This window comes from Myotis davidii, unplaced genomic scaffold (assembly GCF_000327345.1).
Source record: "Myotis davidii unplaced genomic scaffold, ASM32734v1 scaffold86, whole genome shotgun sequence".
In the NCBI taxonomy this organism is placed as follows: domain Eukaryota; kingdom Metazoa; phylum Chordata; class Mammalia; order Chiroptera; family Vespertilionidae; genus Myotis; species Myotis davidii.
In genome coordinates, this window is record NW_006298058.1 from 547,841 (window position 1) to 554,451 (window position 6,611).

Sequence of the window (6,611 nt, forward strand, 5' to 3'; positions counted from 1 at the left end):
GGGGGGGGGGGGCATATGTAATACTCTTTGTAATACTTTAAGCAATAAAACAAAATTTTTTTAAAAAATAAAATCTTTAATATTTATTTTGATTATAAAAACAATGCACTGTGTTAAAATATATAAAAATATATGAGAAATTAAATTCTTTTTTATTTTCACTTCCTTCTTCCAGTGATAACCATCAATTATCAGTGATCAGGCATCAGTTTTGTATTTTATACACACACAGACACATATATACATGTATATAAACTCTAATAATTTATTAACATTTTTACTAAAAGGAATATTAGTATATAGTTTTACACTTAAAAACATATAATATATTTATTTATCCTTGACAGATCATCTTATTCCTCTTAATCCATTGAATATACAATAATATTCCATGGTGTAGTCACTTGCATCATATCGTAATTGATCAAGGAAATATGAATGGATATTTAATTGTTTGTAATTTTTGCTTCTTAATATCTATGCACTAAAGTGATAATTTTAAAAAGGAGAAATTTTCACCTTTTCTTCCTTGGATCTTAGACCCTTAAAAAAACTAGCAAAATGTAGAGGCTGCCTAAACTTATGGATTCAACAATCAGTTTGGAAAGCTCGACTTGTTTTGGGTGTTAATTCAGAATCTTTTCAAATCAAAACTGTCTTCTTTCTTTATTTTTGTTTGAAGAGGCAGGAACTGTAGTGTGTAGTGTTGATGCCAGCAGTTGGTATAATTGCTTCTTAAATAAATGTGTGGCAAAAAATGCCTTTAAAGAATGTATACATTTGCAAGGCACATTACAAATATTCTTTATGCTTGTCTTCAAAGAAAAAAATAAATGTAGAAAAAATAATCAAAGAAAAAAAAGGTATTTTAACTGAACATACACACACACACTAATCCCAGAAGTTGCAACTGCTTAGGTTAGAGAGGTTCTCATACTCTATTTGTAATAACTTCACATTTTTTAGTCACTGAACCATTCTATCATTAATTTTCATTTCTTTTTCTTTTACTTTGTGGTGGACTGGTTCCAAGTTGACTAAATCACATTTAAAATAATTAAAAGTTTCATATTTGCAGAAGAAAAATATAGTCTTTCTTTCACCTTGGAGTGTATCCTTTTCTCCATTCATTTATCACCATAATACTGAAAAATAGGAAACCAAAGCAGCATTTCATATCTAACCTTCTGTCCTCAAGCATCCAAGATGAAACTTGTAGGAATATAGAGCTCATGCATGTGGGGCCTATACATTGACACAACTAAATGTTTTTGAAATGACATTTACAAGTAATGTTTGTATATTTGTAATATTTAAAAAGACTATTTTATGCTAGAAATATGCCTCTATACAAATGATAAACCAAAGTGAACAAAGAGAAGTGCTGTGTACTGTTAAGAGCAACTGTTCCTTATATGAAGACAGAAGGCCATGCCTACTGGTCTTAATGAGGTCACCCCAGCCGGAGTTCTCTTCTCTTGCAATCTATTCCTCTCACACCCTCCATTTCCCATCTCCAGGAACTGCTCTTATAGATGCATTACACTCATATTTACTTCTCTAATTTTAGGTGGTGAACACTCCAGATTTCTATGTAGAAATAACTAAGTGCTGAAAGACTGAAAGCAATCTTGTAGGAGAGAGAAAATTGAGCAGGTTTTTATTGTATCAAAGAATGCCCTTCCCCTACCCACAGTGGAGAAGGAACGTAGAGAAAATCTGCTCTGTTCTATAACTTCCCACAGGAGAAGGCCATCCAAGAGCTGAAACTAACTACCCAATCTCTCAGCCAGGTAATGGCAGCGCCGGTCTTTCATCTCTCACTGAAGTCCTGATGCTGATGAAGCACACTCAGACTGAAAAGTAATTATCACAAACTTGATGTTTAGTTTTAGAATGTGTTTTATATTGATTTTTAAATGTGATTATTTTTGCTCTTTTAGGAATTCACTTTAAATGAAATAATCAAGTCACACAGCAAAAACCTAATTTAGAAGTCCATGTGGAATTTTTTTTAAAAAATCACTTTTTTGATTTACATAAAGACTTGCATTTATTTACTTTTTTCTGTACTAGAAACACCTCTAGTAGAGAAAAAAAGATTTTCCAAGTGTAAAAAAAATTAAAAAATTACTTTTATGCTCTTTCTCACTGCAACTTCTCTTGAACTTTTCCTAAAATAGTATTGAGGTTGAATGTCCAAGTGTTCTCACTACTGTATGATAGTTTAACTAATTCTATTCCTGAAAACAAAGGTTAAACCATGAATAATTAGGTACTTTATTGTTCATTCTCTTTTTTAAAAACTGGAAAATATTTTCTGAGAAGCTGTAATAGGCTTGAAAGTAAGATGACTGCTATATCTGCCATGACAGTTTAGTCTTTAATTACATGGCATTTGGAAAGATTGACATGGTGGGATCAAAAAGCCCTCCTTGAGCCTATAATGGTCCATCTCCCCAACAGTACATTCTCTTACTCTCTACTTTTATTCAGAGAAAAACACACGGGTTCCATAAAGGCCCTTACCACATAAACAGTGCCAGTTCTCAACAACATCAAAAGTTGTTTCTGAAAGTAGATGTCCACATAATTTGTATAGGATGCCAGAGGTGGACCCTATCACCAGTTAGATGTTGTCATATAGAAATGGTTGTTAATCTTTGTGAAAATGTTCAGAGACATAGGAAATCTTAGTCCTTTAGGAGAAGTGCAAGGTTTTGAGCCATGCTATCTAAGAGAACTTTCCAAGATGATGGAGATGACAGAAATGCTTTATGCCTGTGCTATCCAATATAGTAGCCACTTGCCACATGTGGCTATTGGGTGCTGGAGAAATGACTGGTGCCATTGAGTAATTGAATTTTAATTTTGTTTAGTTTTAATTGGTTTCAGTTTAAATAGCCTCATGTGGCTAGTGGATACCATGTTGGTAAGTGCAGCTCTAGAGCACAGAAGAGTGGATGACAGAGAAAGAGATGAAGATTGCTGATGGCTCAGGGCCCTGCAGTTGGCATAAGAGGCTAAGATCAAGGGTACAGCTACAGAAGTTGGCTGTGGACTATAGCTCATTGCCTGGGGTCAGAGGAAATGAAGTAAGAATGACTGCGAGAGAAGCTACAATTTATAAAGGGAAAGATAAGGGAAAAAATTAAGGAAAGTCATGTCAGATAGATTCAATTTTTTCCAAGTGGCAAAACACCAGTCTATATACTGAAACTGAGGGAATGAGAGATGATTATGGTGCTTGGTAGATGTAAAGAGGAGAGGAGATTTGGTCTGAAATAATGGTTGGGAACTGACCAATGGTAAGTTATAGGATTTTCTGGTGGTGAGACTAAGGGCACAGCTGATATTGAAGACTATGGCTTTGAAATGGCTTGAAGCTGCAATTCTAGAAGGGTTTATTCATCTGATATGGGACTGGAAAAGTGTATTATTGTAGGAATCCAGTATTATAGCCCCAAGCAGTTGCTGCAAAAGAACTGTGGTGGAGGAATTGAATAAGCTGGTGAGGCAGTTCTTCAGGTGATCAATAACTTGAGGTCAAGGAAGACCTAGAAGAGTGAGTGAGGTCAGAGAGTAGAACATTGGAGTTGAAGACTTTAGAGACATTTTTATAAATGACCACAAGATCCATGGTATGGCCATGATAATACATGATTGAAAAAAATTAGAGGTGAAAATCATTGGAGTTGAGGTATTGAATGGGTCATCTACATTAATAATGGACAATATGGCAAGACTTGGGATAGAAAGTAAGGACATGAGCCAGATACCATTAATGAATGAGAGAAGTTATCAGGACCTCAAAAATAAACATAAAGAGGAGGAAGAAAATGGTGGTATGAGCATTTAAAGAAGGGTATCCTATATAATAAAAGGCCAGTGACTGAACAGCGAAATGACCAGAATGACCGGTCGAACAGTCACTATGACGTGCACTGACCACCAGGGGGCAGATGCTCAACTCAAGAGCTGTTCCCTGGTGGTAAGTGCACTACCACAGTAGGAGTGCTGCTCCCATAGCAGGCTGATCCTTGCAGGCCACGCCCCCCACCAGTGCATGAATCCTGTGCACCAGTTCTCTACTTTTTACACTGCCAAATGGTTTCTTGAGGGATCAAGTACACAGTAAAACCACAGTCCTCAGAAAACTCAGACCATGACAACACCCTAGGACAGTGGTCGGCAAACTCATTAGTCAACAGAGCCAAAATCAACAGTACAACGATTGAAATTTCTTTTGAGAGCCACATTTTTTAAACTTAAACTATATAGGTAGGTACGTTGTTATTAACTTAATTAGGGTACTCCTAAGGCTTAGGAAGAGCCACACTGAAGGGGCCAAAGAGCCACATGTGGCTCGCGAGCCACAGTTTGCCGACCACGGGTTTAGGAAAAAATCGCATTTGGACCTTCTCACCAGTTAGATATGGGGCAAATAGCCTTTGATCACAGATGCAGGTGAGTAGGTCTAGAACTTTATTCTTTCTCTCATCCAGGAGATAGCTGTGCATTCAGAGAGAGAGGGTGTAATGGAAGATGTGTGTTGATCTGCTTTTCTGACCATCTTCAGAAAAAAAGATAAATTCTAATGAGTCTGGAATGATTCAGGTATAACTGCCTACCTGAAAAGAGAAAGATAAATTACATTATCTTACAAATGTTTTCACATTCCAATGATTTTGTGAATCTAAGCTAAGTTAGCTCAGATTCCTGAGTACTGTATAGTGGGATATCACTGCAATATTTCTTGAGGGTTCATGGTGACCTTATTTTATAAACTTAAAATCAGGACACATGATCCAGCAATAAATATTTCTAATCTCTAAAGTGAATAATATGACACCACATTTGGTTAAACATTGAATGAGCCACCATTATAGAAAAGAATAAAATAAATTTACATTGGTATTGTCCCAGAAAAGTCTAAGAGGCATGATACATATAAAATGCATTATACCTATAAGTGAGGATAATTCACCAAGTGGATATTTCAGTAACTATGCCTTTTTAAGATATAGTTTAATACATTCTAATCTAGGGTGCAAAATGTCCCAGTGAGATTCCAGTGGAGTTGTCCAAAATAAGAAATGAATAATTTAGACTGTTTTTTTTTTTAATTTACTTAAGGCACTCTGGTCTTATTTTTCTAAGTATCCATGCTTTCTTTATACAGTTTCCTTATTTCACTCAACAGCTCAAAAACACACCATCTCACCTAAAATGAGGAAACCAATGAGAATAAGTTGGCTCTATTTCAGTGCTGTAACTCAAAGAAAATTCCTTCTCCTGCAAATGATAAAGAATGCTCCTCATGTTTAGCCACAGCTAATCTTATTCCTTTGGGTGCTATGCGGTGCTGTACATTGGAATGTTTTAAAGAGCATTACCCAGCTAAGCAATACACATGCTTTTAAGGGCTTATTGGTAGTATGCTGACTCAAAGCAGAAATAATGTCATTTTAACTTGCCACATCCTCACTCATTCTTTCTAAAGACCCTTGTAGGCTTTGCAAGCTCTTTTCCTTCCCCCATGACAGTTTCCTTTTGTAAGACGGAAGAATTTAGTTTGTTATATGATCTTAAATCATAACAAAACAAGCAAGAAAATATTGATGTTTATTTGAATTTCATGAGGTGAAGAACACTTCTCCATTAAGAAATCAAGCCCAGCCTCTTCTTACTAGTAGCATAATTGGCATCACCTATGAGCTATGGCTGGGACCTGCCCATGGCACAGATATCACTTCTTGGTGAAAAGAACTTTAGTTGGGGTATGGGGACTGAAGAAGTGGAAGAATCAAGGAGTGAGAGGGGACTGAGAGGACGTGAGCAAAGGAAGGGGTCTCTGAGAGTAGTGCTATGGAGACTTTATTTCATCAGTCACTGTCCTGAGGGCATGAGGTTTAAGGCCAGCCCTGCAGTATATTGAACAGTTTTTCTGGATTCCATAAAAATGACACTCAACCAATTATTTGCACACAGAGCATGATAGTCCTGGGTGTGGGACTTCAGACTCGAGATGTCATCCTGGGATATTTTCTGAGGTCTGAGTTCTTTCTTCGAGCCAAGAGCTGCCTTTACTAAAACCCAATGCCACATTTTACTTCTATAGTGACATTTAGTTATGTCAATTTCATAATGTCAGGGCCAATATTATTATATAGACTCTCAACCAGCTTTCTAGAGCAGCAAACTATTACTGGCATTAAAGTGCTGGGTGACTATTTATGTTAGCAGGAAAAAAAATTTATTTAAAAGACTACAGAAGAAGAAAATGAGTTAAAAATAAAATATTAAAATATAAGAGTTCTTATCCCTTTGCTTTCTTTAAAGAAAACAATGTTATAAGAAGATTTGAAACTTAAAAATCATGCTGTGCTTCTTTCCCTCCTGAGAAACTCTATGTCTAGGAAGATTTGAAAAAACAGACAACAGCTTCCATTTCCTCCAAAAATATTACCCTGCAGCCTTCCATTCTGACTGACATTCTGACAATAGGCAATCTGGCTTTTTGCAGAGAGCATCCTGGGTCTCCTTTTGGCACTCTCTTGCCCTAATACCTTAAAAAAATATATTTTATTGATTTATTTTTATTAAAGTAA